This window comes from Pseudorasbora parva, chromosome 16 (genome assembly GCF_024679245.1).
Source record: "Pseudorasbora parva isolate DD20220531a chromosome 16, ASM2467924v1, whole genome shotgun sequence".
Lineage (NCBI taxonomy): Eukaryota > Metazoa > Chordata > Actinopteri > Cypriniformes > Gobionidae > Pseudorasbora > Pseudorasbora parva.
The window spans coordinates 43,623,504-43,641,003 of NC_090187.1; the positions used below are offsets into that span (position 1 = coordinate 43,623,504).

Genomic DNA, 17,500 nt, shown 5'->3' on the forward strand with positions numbered 1-17,500 from the left:
AATTCTATAATTCTATATTTTGTGACCAATTTAAAGTTGTTGTGCAATAGTCAATATTCAGCAGCTTAATTCTATAATTCTATATTTTGTGACCAATTTGAAGTTGTTGAGCAATAGTCAATATTCAGCAGCTTAATTCTATAATTTTATATTTTGTGACAAATTTAAAGCTGTTATCCAATAGTCAATATTCAGCAGCTTAATTCTATAATTTTATATTTTGTGACCAATTTGAAGTTGTTGTGCAATAGTCAATATTCAGCAGCTTAATTCTATAATTCTATATTTTGTGACCAATTTAAAGCTGTTGTGAAATAGTCAATATTTAGCAGCTTAATTCTATAATTTTATATTTTGTGACAAATTTAAAGCTGTTGTGCAATAGTCAATATTCAGCAGCTTAATTCTATAATTTTATATTTTGTGACCAATTTGAAGTTGTTGAGCAATTGTCAATATTCGGCAGCTTAATTCTATAATTTTATATTTTGTGACCAATTTAAAGTTGTTGAGCAATAGTCAATATTCAGCAGCTTAATTCTATAATTTTATATTTTGTGACAAATTTAAAGCTGTTGAGCAATAGTCAATATTCAGCAGCTTAATTCTATATTTTTATATTTTGTGACGAATTTGAAGTTGTTGAGCAATAGTCAATATTCAGCAGCTTAATTCTATAATTCTATATTTTGTGACCAATTTGAAGTTGTTGAGCAATTGTCAATATTCGGCAGCTTAATTCTATAATTTTATATTTTGTGACCAATTTAAAGTTGTTGAGCAATAGTCAATATTCAGCAGCTTAATTCTATAATTTTATATTTTGTGACAAATTTAAAGCTGTTGAGCAATAGTCAATATTCAGCAGCTTAATTCTATATTTTTATATTTTGTGACGAATTTGAAGTTGTTGAGCAATAGTCAATATTCAGCAGCTTAATTCTATATTTTTATATTTTGTGACCAATTTAAAGTTGTTGTGCAACAGTCAATATTCAGCAGCTTAATTCTATAATTCTATATTTTGTGACAAATTTAAAGCTGTTGTGCAATAGTCAATATTCAGCAGCTTAATTCTATAATTCTATATTTTGTGACAAATTTAAAGCTGTTGTGCAATAGTCAATATTCAGCAGCTTAATTCTATAATTCTATATTTTGTGACAAATTTAAAGCTGTTGTGCAAAAGTCAATATTCAGCAGCTTAATTCTATAATTCTATATTTTGTGACAAATTTAAAGCTCTTGTGCAATAGTCAATATTCAGCAGCTTAATTCTATAATTCTATATTTTGTGACGAATTTGAAGTTGTTGAGCAATAGTCAATATTCAGCAGCTTAATTCTATAATTCTATATTTTGTGACAAATTTAAAGCTGTTGTGCAAAAGTCAATATTCAGCAGCTTAATTCTATAATTCTATATTTTGTGACAAATTTAAAGCTGTTGTGCAATAGTCAATATTCAGCAGCTTAATTCTATAATTCTATATTTTGTGACAAATTTAAAGCTGTTGTGCAATAGTCAATATTCAGCAGCTTAATTCTATAATTCTATATTTTGTGACAAATTTAAAGCTGTTGTGAAATAGTCAATATTCAGCAGCTTAATTCTATAATTCTATATTTTGTGACGAATTTGAAGTTGTTGAGCAATAGTCAATATTCAGCAGCTTAATTATATAATTCTATATTTTGTGACCAATTTAAAGCTGTTGTGCAATAGTCAATATTCAGCAGCTTAATTCTATAATTCTATATTTTGTGACAAATTTAAAGCTGTTGTGCAATAGTCAATATTCAGCAGCTTAATTCTATAATTTTATATTTTGTGACAAATTTAAAGCTGTTGTGCAATAGTCAATATTCAGCAGCTTAATTCTATAATTTTATATTTTGTGACAAATTTAAAGCTGTTGTGCAATAGTCAATATTCAGCAGCTTAATTCTATATTTTTATATTTTGTGACGAATTTTAAGTTGTTGAGCAATAGTCAATATTCAGCAGCTTAATTCTATAATTCTATATTTTGTGACAAATTTAAAGCTGTTGTGCAATAGTCAATATTCAGCAGCTTAATTCTATAATTCTATATTTTGTGACAAATTTGAAGCTGTTGTGCAATAGTCAATATTCAGCAGCTTAATTCTATAATTCTATATTTTGTGACAAATTTAAAGCTGTTGTGAAATAGTCAATATTCAGCAGCTTAATTCTATAATTCTATATTTTGTGACGAATTTGAAGTTGTTGAGCAATAGTCAATATTCAGCAGCTTAATTATATAATTCTATATTTTGTGACCAATTTAAAGCTGTTGTGCAATAGTCAATATTCAGCAGCTTAATTCTATAATTCTATATTTTGTGACAAATTTGAAGTTGTTGAGCAACTGTCAATATTTAGCAGCTTAATTCTATAATTCTATATTTTGTGACAAATTTGAAGCTGGGCTGCCAGAAAGACATTCCAGAAAATATCAGCATTATTTGTTAACACCAAAATTATCGAGGTGTGAAATGCCACTGTTCGCAGACTCCACGCTGATGCCGCGGCTCCAGAGAAAGCTAAATGATTTCATATCCCTACAGTAGAGGCAGGTCTGCTCCCTCTTTATCTAAATGGTTAATGGCTTTTTGTTGAGCTGAAAAGGACCCAGATAGAAATAAGAAGCTTTTGAGCTGAAAGCCCAGGCCTCCTTCCAGAATCACATCTGAAGATACTCTCGCTCTGTCTCCGCCATTCTCATTCTCTTCAGTAATGCACACGGGCCAAATGATCTTCTCTACAGTGCAAATTTGACTCTCAGACCTGATTAAAGCGTATTCTAATGGAGGAAAGTCGTTCGTCTTGATTAAACTCAATTTTAGGGAATTAAGCTTCAATTTTCAGTTGCACTGAAGAAAGTGAATGAAAATCAATACACGGACACAAGACTGATGGCTCCCTTCAAGTCCATATTTATCTAATTAAAGGAATCGAGATATGTAATAAAGAAACATGCACACGTTCATATGAATGCATGGACGAATCTCTGAAAAAAATCAACAACAGCGCGACCTATAAACAGACTTCAGATGTAAAGCCTTTGTTAAAGTAACTTAAGTGTTTTGTGCACCACTCAACATGACATCAGGACTGTGTGTAAACAACATACACTTTCTAAAGCCCAATGTCTACACTGAAACAAACCTTTATTTGTGTGTGTGTGTGTGTGTGTGTGTGTGTGTGTGTGTGTGTGTGTGTGTGTGTGTGTGTGTGTGTGTGTGTGTGTGTGTGTGTGTGTGTGTGTGTGTGTGTGTGTGTGTGTGTGTGTGTGTGTGTGTGTGTGTGTGTGTGTGTGTGTGTGTGTGTGTGAGATAGGTTTAGTTAGGGGTAGGGGAAGTGTAAGGGGATAGAAAATACGGTTTGTACAGTATAAAAACCATTACGCCCACGGCATGTCCCCATATGTTACAAAAACAAACGTGTGTGTGTGTGTGTGTGTGTGTATGTGTGATGGGTAGGTTTAGGGGTAGGGACAGTATAGGGGAATAGAATGAAAAGGCGTTGATAAACACGCTAAAAAGCGATAACGCGTCATGATAGCACTCCAAAATGGCATACGAATTAGCATATCATGTATACGCCATTTCATGAGATCAGTCTGCACCATTTATGATTCTCATTGCATGGACAATAATTTCCTCATATTCTCCATTGCTGCGGCTCGTCTCTCCCCAGTCTGTCAGTAACGCTCTGTTTAGTTCCTGTCTCTAAGAAGCCCCGCCTTCTGAAAAGCACAAAGTGCTCTGATTGGTCAGCTGGAGCAGTGTGTTGTGATTGGTCAAGTGTTTCCAGCGTGTTTGGGAAATGCTCCGCCCCTTACCATAACTGGCAGATTAAACACACTACTAACTAACTCAACCAGGCCACGCCCCTTTATTCTGCGCATTAATTATTATAATGAGGAATATTGTGACGTGTTGGTTCCCAGAAGAGACTTTAATGGAGGCGTTTGAGGAGCTCAGAAACACTGACACTGATAGAGAGAAGAACTGGAGCTTTTTCATGCTAAAAACACAACATTACACACTGGTGCATATTCACATGGATCTGCACAAACGCTGTGCATTCAGTCTGCTCCCCTGTCGAGTTTGGAGCGGATCTTTCCTCAGGTCTGTGGGAACGCGGCGGACGGCGGAGCCATCTGGAGTGTGACTGTATGTTCCTGCCTGCTGGTCTCACGCCAAAGCTGAGACTCTCCGTCCTAACACACGCAACCTGACAGCGCAGCCTGTGTGCGTCAGACCCCGCGGTACACCAGCTCCAGCCCACCGCATGCTAACAGAGCAGAGCGAACAATAGCACAACAACCAGAGAGACGCTCAGATGTTCCCCAAACGGAGAGATATGCCATGACACCAAAGCTACTATTAGTAGCATTAGAGGAAAATAATACTAATATTATTTATAATTAGTAGGGGAGAACGGGGCGAAAGTAACAAAGCGATTTCCTCAGAGCCCTGACTGCATTTGCATTGTATGACAGCACGTTTAGCACAACCTTTGATGGATCGGCCAAAAATCATGTGATTCCGTCATCGTTTCCCACGGTTGGGTCCGAAAGTTAGTTTTCTACAGTGGCGTAACTTTGTTTTAAAAAGTGGGTGGGACATAAATTGCGTATCATATGCACGCGAAAAACTGCGTACTACGCACGGCAAACTCATTTTGACGTATGAGGGGCGTTTAGACATCAAAATGAGCTTTGGCGTGCATATGATATGCACTATATGGCGTATTAAGGGGGGTAGCAGTGCTGATACAATGTTATATATCAGATGTAAAATATGTACAATAACAATTGCAGAAAAAATTGTGTTAAGATGTCCGGAAATCAATTAAATAGTTCATTTATTGATATAGATGTCGTTTAATTATTGCATCTAAACACAATAGTGTTGTGCCAAGATTTTTCACGTGAATAAAGGCGTATAGATTTGCACACTTTGCTTATAATCCCTGGTCTAGTCTGTTAAACGTGTCAGAAGTTCTCGTTTCTAATCTGCCCTCATGGTCTATTTTTTCTCTCATCAAAACCGAATACCATCAGTACATCAAGAACAGGCACAGTTTGTGTGCATTTTGTTTCGTGATCTGACCGGAACAAATAGAAAGTCTCTGCAACGGCGTTAAGCGTTAGATTAAAGCGCTCGTCTGTGTGAAGACTGCATGTCTGAAGACTGCAAAGAAATTTGATTAGTTAACCATGTTTTGTTTGTATTAGTTAGGTTCATCCGTGAAGCAGGATGTTTTAAAAAAAAAGTGGTGGGGACATGTCCCACCCGTCCCACCCGCAAATTACGCCTATGGTTTTCTAGTACGGAAAGTAAATTACTGAAGCGGTACTTTTTTTTTCTAATTACAAGTTGTGTTTCTCGTTTCATGCGTCGCAGTAATGATCACTCTACAGATTATTTATTGTCGTTACGCATCTTGTAAATGTGTAAAAGTCTGAAAAATCCTCCCTCGCATCTCCTCCTCCCTCTTTCATTTTCGTCAATAGGAGAGGATTTTTCAGCCGGGACTTTTTACTGCGCCGAGCCGAAGTACTCTCAGAAGTGCTATTCCGCCATACATTATAGTTCTCCTTTTTAATCCGCTTAGAAAAGCGCCACGCTTTATTTTATGTCATCATACTTGATCGTTCAGCTATTGGTGTAACTGTATTTAAATAGGGGAAACGTGGAGGTGTTTGGTGGCTTCTAACTTGATCTCTGTTTGGTACCATAGTGAATGAACTGGGCTTAGTGGGCTAAGCTAAATGCTATCAGATCGTCACCGCGCGTCAGAGAGATTAAGAGCACACACTGACACGAGAGAGGTGTGTGTCAACTCGTCTTAGTTAAGGGAATAACAGTTTGAAATGAAAAAGTTGTGAAGTATCCCTTTAAATCGTCTCTTTTTCTTAGGATGCGTTCACAAATGTGGTTTGCTTTTTGGATGTGAACAGAAGAAAACAATCAGATTTTGACAATGAAATCTGAATATAAAGACACAATTAAATATCCAATATTGTGTGTACAAGATGCAAACATTACACAGAAAGGTGTATATATTTCTTTAAATATAAAAGTCACTCATCTTTTCTTCTCTATTGTGCCGTATATCCGAGTGAAACGCTTCTCAAACAAGAACAAATGTAGGGGCGGGGCTTGATTGTGTCTGTGGGGAATTGATCAGATTGATCGGATGGTTGTGGTTTGCTATTGGCTGATCTCATGTGAGTGGCAGGTGACCCCGCCCTCGTCATCAGAGAAGAAAATGATTAAACATTTAAACTTGCTTGGATAATTAAAGTGTAATAAACAATGCAATATTCCTATAAAAACATATAATAGTCAATTAGAATTTCTTGGTAATTGACAATAATTTAATTCTCAGCTTTGCATCATTCAAATTAGTCAACCCTTGATACACAAAATTCGGGGTCAAATAAGGACTAACCCAGCAATTGGGCTGTTTTAACCCAACGATTGGGTTGTCTTAAGCAACTATTTAACCCAACCGTTGGGTTAAAACAACCCAATTGCTGGGTTAGTCCATATTTAACCCAACATTGGGTTAAAACAACCCAGCAATTTTTAGAGTGTATGCTCTACATCTGAGCTACGTTAGAAACCATTTTTATGAGAAACTGACACAAAAGTGAGAAGTTCATTAAGTCTCTCGAGGCCTGAAAGAGCAATAAATTTCACACACGCACTCGCTCTTTCCAGTTCAATGACAGACGCTGCTGGTTTTGCTGATTTTTCCCTTCATTCTGGATACATGATATATAGTCCTGACAGGAGCATTTTCAAAGTGGGAATCTAAATTGCAGCCTCGTCAGGGAAGGACAGATAGCGAGCGACCCGACTGACCACCGATGGAGCTTGACAGCCTCATTCGTCATGTTTCTCACACCGACTGTCATTTTTATACAGCTTTACAATGTAAATCAGAGGATCCTCAAATTAATGTGGCGTGTTCAAAAATGACAAAGCAGTGAAAAGAGAACGAAGGGCGTGTGTCCTGGAGAAACGGAGCACTTATCGGGAAAAAAACTGGGTTTTATAAATCAAAAACTTTATAGTGCTACCAAGCTCTGACCTCAAACGCTGGGTTGTTTCAACCCAAATTTTGGGTCAAATATGGATTAAAATTTAGGTTGAAACAACACCGCTTTTTTTTTTTTACAGCAAAAAATATGACATTTTCTTAACACTGAAATCAGTAATTCAATCTGAACATGTCATTAAAAATATCTCCATAACACAGCAGATATTTAGGTCTTACACTCTAGAAAATCCTGGGATGTTTTAACCCAAAATGTTGGGTCAAATATGGAAAAACCCAGCCATTGGGTTAAAACCCAGCAGTTGGGGTTTTTCCATATTTTACCCAAATTTGGGTTAAAACATCCCAGGATTTTTTGCAGCATATGCATCAAAGATTAAACTTGCAATCGAAGCCCATTCATGCTTCAAAATGTGAATGAATAACTTTGGCAACTTGTACCGGTGAGCCCTTATTTAGTAGTTCTTCCAACAATAAAATCACTTAAACATACATCATTGCATTATCTCCGTGTGTGTTCATAATGGAAGAAGTGCATTATTTGTACTCAAAATTGTCCCTTTAGGGGTAAAACCGCTTGTCGCTGGGGCAGTACCCTTAATCTTTGAACCTTTTTCTAATCCTAAAAGGTGCATGTTAGTACCTTTGAGTACAAATGCGTACCTCTATGAACCTTTTTGTGGTAAAAATGGTACAAAGATGTCCTTTTAAGGGTACTGCCCCAGCGACAAGCTGTTGTACCCCTAATGGGACAATTTTGACACCCTATTTTTCTGTGTGTACTCATATTGGAATCGATTAAAGCTCAACAAATGAATTATTCGGCACACTGTCACCCTTACAAAAAGTTGAACATGGTAATGCTACTAGTTACTATTGCACAAAGTCATAAATCAGATCAGTCCAATATATATATATATATATATATATATATATATATATATATATATATATATATATATATATATATATGATGGCACAGTTTTACAGTACGCAAATAACAATAAGCATGATAAGTTTGTGCAAGGGCTGTAAGCTGTTTCAACACCTTCTCATACAAGTTGGTGTTTGTGAAATTAATGCATGCGTGCGGGAGGACAATAAAACTATCGGAACCGACCTGTGCAGATGATGACGATGGTGATGATGATGGGATCAGATCAGATCAGATCATTTCAGCACCATGGAAAGCGCGCGATCAACATCCACTTGGACTGTGTTTGAGACCCTCCTGTTGCCCGCCGTCCCCGGATCCAGACGCGCGGGAATCCGCTGGAATGAAGCGCGCGTCTCCGCGTGTCTGGTTATTATTTCCTTTGTGAGTCTCTGTGGAAGGAAGCCGCAAAACTGTTAACGCATCTGCAGTGCGCGCGCGCGCGATCCGCGTGAAAACTGTCAGCAGGTTCAGCTCTGTGTGATGAAGAGGATCGGGACTCAAACTCCCAGCACAGACGAATGAGCGCAGGATGCGCCGCCTCTTACAGCACGAGAGAGAGAGAGAGAGAGAGAGAGAGAGAGAGAGAGAGAGAGAGAGAGAGAGAGAGAGAGAGAGAGAGAGAGAGAGAGAGAGGTGTGGGTGTCCTCGCGCTGTGAGAAGAGAGTGAGCTCTGGTAACTGCATGCGTTCACTCATCATCACACAGCACTGCACGAGCGGATCATCAAGAACATGTGCACATTCACACACACACATTATTTTGCTTGAAGAAAAGAAATGAGGCAATTCTTTAAGAGACATCGCGATCTTTGCGTTTCGACATTGATGATCACTGAGCAGTGCAGGATTACTTTAAAACAACTTTCACCCAGAAATCGCTTTTACAAAAGCGAAACTTTGAAATATTTTTGTTTGTTTGTTTTGAAAAACGCATTAGAACATTGCAACAATCGTATCTTTAAAATACACTCTAAAAAATGCTGGGTTAAAAACAACCCAAGTTCGGTTGAAAATGGACAAACCCAGAAATTGGGTAGTTTGAATGGGTCCATTCACTGGGTTCAAACAACCCAATTTCTGGGTTTTTCAACCCAACTTGGGTTGTTTTTAACCCAGCATTTTTTAGAGTGTAATAATAGAACTGTTTTTATGTATCCAGATTTGTTTAATCTATCCAGCAGCGCCCTAGATCGCTTTACAAAGAAGAATACACGTTTCAGCATTCTGCTGACTAAGGTTAAGGACGTTTTTAAAGGCACAATATGTAATTTTTTTGCTGCTAGTGTTGCTTTTCAAAACAAAGGCGTGTCTTGACTCTTGATTGGGCGGAGCTTTTATTCTGCCGCAAGCGCTTCTGCTTCATGAGCTTGTGTGTGTGTGTGTGTGTGTGTGTGTGTGTGTGTGTGTGTGTGTGTGTGTGTGTGTGTGTGTGTGTGTGTGTGTGTGTGTGTGTGTGTGTGTGTGTGGTAACGCAGAACTGTTTTATCATATCACACACATGTGAGTGTGTTAAAGTGATGTTATAATACTCTGTGCATCGGCTCGGTGCTGCTATCAGACACTTGTTCACACTGCAGTGAGCGAGATCACATTAGGCGGTAAAACATGCTTATCGATATCAGCCAAAATGGTTATATCGGTGCATCCCTACTGATATGGCAAAATGACTTAGTTCTGTGGGTTGAAATCCACTGGTGTAGAATAAACAATCGAGATCTTATTTATCATTTCTCTTATCTTATGTATATTTATGAATGTATACTCGGTATTAGCAAGCTAAACATTGTGAAACGGATACAGAAGGGATTATAACATAATATTTTTTTGTTGTTTACCTTTTTTATAGCTTTTGTATTGCGCCAGTTTGCTGTGTGTGTGTGTGTGTGTGTGTGTGTGTGTGTGTGTGTGTGTGTGTGTGTGTGTGTGTGTGTGTGTGTGTGTGTGTGTGTGTGTGTGTGTGTGTGTGTGTGTGTGTGTGTGTGTGTGTGTGTGTGTGTGTGTGTGTGTGTGTGTGTGTGTGTGTGTGTGTGTGTGTGTGTGTGTGTGTGTGTGTGTGTGTGTGTGTGTGTGTGTGTGTGTGTGTGTGTATGTGTGTGTGTGTGTGTGTGTCAGGGGATCAGACTCAGTTTCTGGAGATGGTGGAGGTTATATGTGATTCGGAGCATCCATCCTCAGTAACCTGCTTATCCGTGTCCTCGGGTTCAGACGCTCGGTCCGTCTCTACCTCTCTCTCTCTCTCTCTCTCTCTCTCTCTCTCTCTCTCTCTCTCTCTCTCTCTCTCTCTCTCAAGTTTATTTATATTGGGTTGATATAAGAGGTCTTGGCAACAACAGCGTACACATGCCAATTTTTTAATAGGTCAAGCTAAACCAGCCATTTTTAAAACACATCAGTGTAAAAATGCTGGTGAGGATGTAAATATGGTGGCCCTATTTAAGTCTTTAGTGAAATCAAGAGTGGTCATTGAATATACTTACTATCAGCATACCAACAATGTGCTTTATTTTGAATGGAGATGGGGTTTGGAGGGGCACTGGTGTATATAGGTGAAACAGGGAATCTGGTATGTAATTAGTATATATATATATTCAGGGCCGGCCCTGACCAATTTGCTGCCCTAGGCAAGATTTTACTTTGTGTCCCTTGTATCAAGGTTTTTATATGTTGGTTGTGTTTTTATAATTTAAAAAAACAAAACACACAAAACACACACACACACACACACGTCTGGTTCACTATCTTTGTGGGGACTCTCCATAGGCGTAAGGGTTTTTATACTGTACAAACCGTATTTTCTATCCCCCTACAAGGCCCCTAAACCTACACATCACAAACACACACACACACACACACACACACACACACACACACACACACACACACACACACACACACACACACACACACAGCCCCTAAACCTACACATCACAAACACACACACACACACACACACACACACACACACACACACACACACACTGCCCCTAAACCTACCCATCACAGGAAACATTCGGCATTTTTACTTTCTCAAAAAAACTCCTCCTGTCTGATTTATAAGCCTTTTGAAAAGTGGGGACCGCTGGCTGCTGTTCTCAGGTTTTACTATCCTTACGGGGACATTTGGTCCCCACAATGTAATATAAACAAGGACACACACACACACACACACACACACACACACACACACACACATATATACAAAAATGTGTGTATACGTATCCTCCACTAAACTATGCATCCTCATGTTTTTACCATGAATTAAACTTTTTAAGAAATGTTTATATTTATTGTGCATTTTATTTTATTTTTTAGCTATTTTAGATAAACCTGTATATAAATATCATTACTAATTTCTAATATTTCTAATAATTACTAATATATCCCCTTACAATTGCACAACTGAGTAAAAACATTAGGCTATTAAAATATATATATATGTTTATAAACAATTGACATGATTTTTTTTACAGATTCTGATCACCCAGAACAGTTGCTTACATAAAGTTTAAAATAAAAATAGCTGGAATTAATTAGCAAACATTCATATTTAGATGATGCATTTAGATAAACTGTTCATTGATTTCATCACTTTACCTCTCTTCATCCCCTTATTCCTTATCTTTCCTGTATCAGAGGGCTTCGGTCTTTTTGACACATTGGCCATCCGTCATAAATAATTAGGCAACTTTCCAACTTTCACTGGCGCGAGCGAACAAGCATATCCTGCCTGTTAGATGTGTGAGAGGAGACGCGACAACACATTCCCAACATTAAACTGATCGCGCGTTCAACATCGGACACACTAAAGCACTCGCTGGGCAGGAGGAGATTGATGCGACGGTCTGGGAAGAGTCTGGGGATTTGTTTAAGGTTTTTTTGGTAATATTTTGAATTAATATTAATAAAAAGTCGCAGTAATAAAACTAATAAAATCACTCATTGTGGCGCCCCTAGCATTTGCCTATTCCGCCTTTGTCACGGGCCGGCCCTGTATATATTAGGGATGCCACAATACTCAATATAATATTGAACCGTTCGGTACGGCATTCACGGTTCAATACGCGCTTGGTGAATTTGGTTTTTTTGTCTTCCGTTTTTGCATTTAATTAACTATTTCCATTTCTCTCCGTTTGAAATATTTCTCTCAGTTTATTACGACTCTGTTTGAGTGTGCCTGTGAGTCTACGCGCTGATATGAGCAAATATCCAATCATATGCTCTAAAGCTAGGCGGTGTTAGCCGCGGTTTAAAGCCTTGCTGGTTAAACTTTTTATTTGCGTGCTTATGCACTGTTTTGTCAATTTGTGACTTTCCCAGTGAATGTCATCGCCACTTGTGTTTGTATAAGACTTAAGATACTCAAGAACTATCAGAATGGACACTTACTGCAGTAGTCAGGCATTAAAATCACACCTGTAGGCTTAAAGTCCTGTGCACCCACTGTAACGTGACACATTACTGCCACTATCTGAACGCAAATAGCATATTCATTCATGGGCGGCCGGCTGTATAATAAAATAGTGGTGGATTTTGTCAAAAACAATGCAAGAAATATTAATTTACCACTGCTTGTATGAAATAGACTTTGAAATTGACAAGAGCAAAGATGACAGCTTGTGGTTTGTGTATTTCCAAGGGTCTTACGCCAACCAAGAAACAGTAATTGAGATAAATGGGAATGCTAACATACACAACTCCAAGAATTATTAACCTTCCTATGTTCAAGTCGGCATGAAACTGAAGTTGCGACAGTCTTTTCTTCTCTATTGTGCCATATATCTGACAGAAACGCTTGTCAAACAAGAACAAATGTAGGGGCGGGGCTTCATTGTGTCTGGTTTGCTATTGGCTGATCTCATGTGAATGACAGGTAGCCCCGCCCTCATCATCAGAGAAGAGATGAAGTTATTCTGCTTCAAGATTACCAGTTAATATAATTTATATGAACATATTATATGAATTCAAAGTGATTATAATTCATAAATATAATAAATAATTGGCACCAAAAGATGCAAAATTTTATTTAAAACGTTTTTTCATTATAAACTGCTTTAATTTGGAACGAGAGATACAGGGGGTGTGGCTTTATTGCATCTTTACTTGCTGCTGATTGGTCCAGTTTGGGCTTGCGATCTCTAACCCAGAATAAAACCGGCTCCAGAGCAGGGGCCTATTGCACAAAACTAGGATAAGGGATTAAGCCAGGATATCTTGGTAAACGACTTACTTAGATTATTTTTGTCTTGTTTCTGGTCATTATCTAAAGGAAACGTGTGTATGTTTTGTTGAGTAGATTTTGTTGTTATTTTGAGTGCTGGACAAAATTTTATGAAAGATTCTGATTTTTTTTTAATGTTTGTATGTTGTTTATGTGAAACTTTCTGTGCTGCCATCTTGGCCAGGACTCCCTGGAAGAAGAGATTTTATATCTCAGTGGGACTATCCTGGTAAAATAAAGGATACAATAAAAGAAAAATAAATAAAATAATCATTCTGACATCAAGTGAAAGTAATTGTCTTGATTTGGGGAAAAATAACTCAAAATGAAGAGAGTTTTTGCCTAAAATAAGATTAATAATCTGCCAATGGGGTGAGAAAAATAATCTTGTTTTCTGTTTGAATTAAGATTTATTTTCTCACCCCATTGGCAGATTATTGATCTTATTTTAATCAAAAACTCTCTTCATTTTGAGTTATTTTTCCCAAACCAAGACGATTACTTTTGCTTGTCTAGTAAATACTTCTTGTTTTAAGAATTTTTAGATGTTTGGATTAGAAACAAGACAAAAATACTAAGTAAGAAAAGCATTTTTACAGTGAAAGCGTTACAATTATCGTCAATTCAAACTGCAGATGAATTATATAATCAGATGCGTCTTACATGATGCCAGGGAATATTCATAACATCCGCTCGTGAAGACTCGTGAAGACGGATTCATCGGCACAATTGGCAGATAGAAAGCAATGCTGTGGGCTCTGAAGGAGAGAGAGAAAGAGAGAGATATAATGCTATGCATAATGAAAATAAATTATAAAGTTTAAACCAGAAGTGCAAAAAGTTCTTCAGGGAATAAAATCAAAAGGCGAGTGCATGAGCATAATTGTTTTAGTTCAGAAGAGCAAATGGAGGGCATTTTCTACACCGTTCACGCAAATGAGATTATCTCAAAGTTCACAAAGGCAGAACCGAATCACCAACTTCAGAGAACTCATTATCTCAGTGTGTTCATCTGCTTTTATGACCTCAAAGCCACAGACTAGAAAGAAACCTGATGAAATGTAAGCAGATAAAATCATGATCCATTTTTTGATGTTTTTTGGGATGTCCTGCTTCTGTCATGTCGCCCTCTGGTGCACAGGGACTGAACTGCGTTTCACAAATATAATCAACATTTCATTCATGAACTGCTTCAGCGTGTTATTAAAAATCGAAATATTTAATGCATGTCCCAGTGTGTTAAAAATGATGGCACTTACAGTCAGCAAACACTCGCTCACCGACTCATTCACATGCAGCTGAAGGGGAGTTTGAGATCAGCAAATTGACGCTTTAGTTTGAGATGCTTGAACCGGCTCTCTGTCGCTGATTGCTCGAGCATTTATGAAGCTTATGTCAAGAGTTTAGCGATGAAACTCAGACAGCCCAGCTCAGGGCCTGGAGAGAGAAGCAGCCAGAATGAATCTAGCATGTGGAGGGGTTTGTTTGTTCAGTTCGTCACGTGTCAGTCGGAGATCGAGAGCGAGATGAGAACAATACGTGCATCACACTATCCACAGCCCAAGATTTCCTCTGTTAGCACCGTTGAAGCGCATTGGCGTGAGTGACCAAAGGTTTGGCTATAGCAGCCCGACCATGAATATTGACTCCTGACGAACAGAGTCGAGGTGCGCAGTTAAATCTCCAGTGATCTGAGCAGATGTGCTTTTAGGATTTTAGTATTTGGACATCATTGCTCGTGTCTACACTTCTGGATGGATGGATGGATGGATGGATGGATGGATGGATGGATGGATGGATGGATGGATGGATGGATGGATGGATGGATGGATGGATGGATGGATGAACGGACGGACGGACTAGTGGATGGATGGATGGATGGACGGATGGATGGGTGGATGGGTGGATGGACGGACGGACGGACTAGTGGATGGATGGATGGATGATGGATGGGTGCAGGCGAATGGATGGATGGATGGATGGATGGGCGAATGGATGGATGCATGGGCGAATGGATGGATGCATGGATGGATGGATGGATGGATGGATGGATGGATGGGTGCAGGCGAATGGATGGATGGATGGGTGCAGGCGAATGGATGGGTGCAGGCGAATGGATGGATGGATGGATGGGTGCAGGCGAATGGATGGATGGATGGATGGATGGATGGATGGATGGATGGATGGATGGATGGGCGAATGGATGGATGGATGGGCGGATGGATGGATGGATGGGCGGATGGATGGATGGATGGGTGCAGGCGAATGGATGGATGGATGGATGCAGGCGAATGGATGGATGGATGGATGGATGGATGGATGGATGGATGGATGGATGGATGGATGGGTGGATGGATGGGCGAATGGATGGATGGATGGATGGATGGATGGATGGATGGATGGATGGATGGATGGATGGATGGATGGGTGCTGGCGAATGGATGGATGGATGGATGGATGGATGGGTGCTGGCGAATGGATGGATGGATGGGTGCAGGCGAATGGATGGGTGCAGGCGAATGGATGGGTGCAGGTGAATGGATGGATGGATGGGTGCAGGCGAATGGATGGGTGCAGGCGAATGGATGGGTGCAGGCGAATGGATGGATGGATGGATGGATGGATGGGTGCTGGCGAATGGATGGATGGATGGGTGCTGGCGAATGGATGGATGGATGGATGGGTGCTGGCGAATGGATGGGTGCAGGCGAATGGATGGATGGATGGATGGATGGATGGGTGCTGGCGAATGGATGGATGGATGGATGGGTGCTGGCGAATGGATGGATGGATGGATGGGTGCTGGCGAAAGCATGGATGGATGGATGGATGGATGGATGGATGGATGGATGGATGGATGGATGGATGGATGGATGGATGGGTGCTGGCGAAAGCATGGATGGATGGATGGATGGATGGATGGATGGATGGATGGATGGATGGATGGATGGATGGGCGAATGGATAGATGGGCGAATGGATGGATGGATGGATGGATGGATGGATGGATGGAAGGATGGATGGATGGATGGATGGATGGATGGATGGATGGATGGATGGAAGGAAGGATGGATGGATGGATGGCCAGCCTCGTACTGAAATTCCTAAATAATAATACAGTAAATTTTGGCTCACTGCCATGATTCATTGAAAACCTCAAAATACTCCCTAATATAATACTTTTATTCTGTACTGGCATTGCATTTAATAATTTCCACTCATGCATCATACAGCAGGTCATAACCTCTGACCTGGATGCTTTTGTATTTTTTGAAGAATGTTTTAAAATCCCTGTGGAGAAAATACACGCAGACCCCACCGAGAGCCGGCGTTATTCTTGAGCAGATTCTGTTTACAGCAGAGCTCCAGCGGATCGCGGCTAATGCTGATCGCTAATATTCCCCATCCACGCGGACCATGACCTTTTCAATACAGTCCGCTGAGACAGCGGCGGAGGAGCCAAAAAAAGCCACAACTAAGAGAAAAGAAAACACACACATACACAAACACACACAGTCCCTAAACCTACCCATCACAGGAAACATTCTGCATTTTTACTTTCTCATAAAAACTCCTCCTGTGTGATTTATAAGCCCTTTTGAAAAGTGGGGACATGGGTAATGTCCTCATATTTCACCCTCTCCTGTAATACCTGTGTCATTACACACACACACACACACACACACACACACACACACACACACACACACACACAACACATACACACACACACACAAAAACACACACACACACTTTACTAATACAAAATTCACACACTAACGCTACAAAAAGCCACAACTAAGAGAAAAGAAAACCTGCAATAATCCAGCCGGCTGGGAAATATCCTCAGCCGTTTAAATGAAGGAAAGAACTCCATCCAACACGGCCAAAAAAAGAAAACATGCCCGCGGTGATCTGCAGCATAAAGGAGAACGTCTCGAACAGGGAAAACAAATGGTTTTATTGGAGCAAAAGATCAAAATAATTCAATGGAGAGAGAAATTAGATATGCAAATGCGAGCGGGTTCTGAATTTACCAACATGTGTAGAGTTAAAAGCAAAAACCCCAAGGCTCTCATTTTCTTTTCCACACAGGTCGCTGCCTCGAATGTGGAGCGCACACACAGATAACGCAGCCAAAAGACGCCTTTTAATGAATATGCTTATTCCAGCTCTGAAGGCGAGGCACAAACACGTCTCTCACACACTTTTCTTTCTTTTTTTGACCAGCCTTAAAGCAGAGCGC

The 17,500-nt window shown here is 39.5% G+C and overlaps 1 protein-coding gene and 1 long non-coding RNA gene across 6 annotated transcripts in view; both read right to left on the reverse strand.

Annotated features, from left to right (window-relative positions):
• The window catches only part of chst8 (carbohydrate (N-acetylgalactosamine 4-0) sulfotransferase 8), a 251,157-nt gene extending 242,579 nt beyond the window's left edge, over positions 1-8,578 (reverse strand). For 3 of the 5 annotated variants that reach the window (XM_067419131.1, XM_067419127.1, XM_067419128.1), the window contains exon 1: positions 8,222-8,577. The gene's annotated coding sequence lies outside the window, so the exon portion shown is untranslated. Of the gene's footprint in view, positions 1-8,221 lie in introns of all 5 variants that reach the window. The other 2 variants (XM_067419129.1, XM_067419130.1) reach the window with 2 other exon arrangements.
• A 5,379-nt stretch (positions 8,579-13,957) lies between these two features.
• LOC137043403 (uncharacterized) overlaps positions 13,958-17,500 on the reverse strand; it is a 32,596-nt gene continuing 29,053 nt past the window's right edge. The window contains exon 3 of the long non-coding RNA XR_010898468.1: positions 13,958-14,013. This is a non-coding gene — a long non-coding RNA (uncharacterized lncRNA). The remainder of the gene's footprint in view (positions 14,014-17,500) is intronic.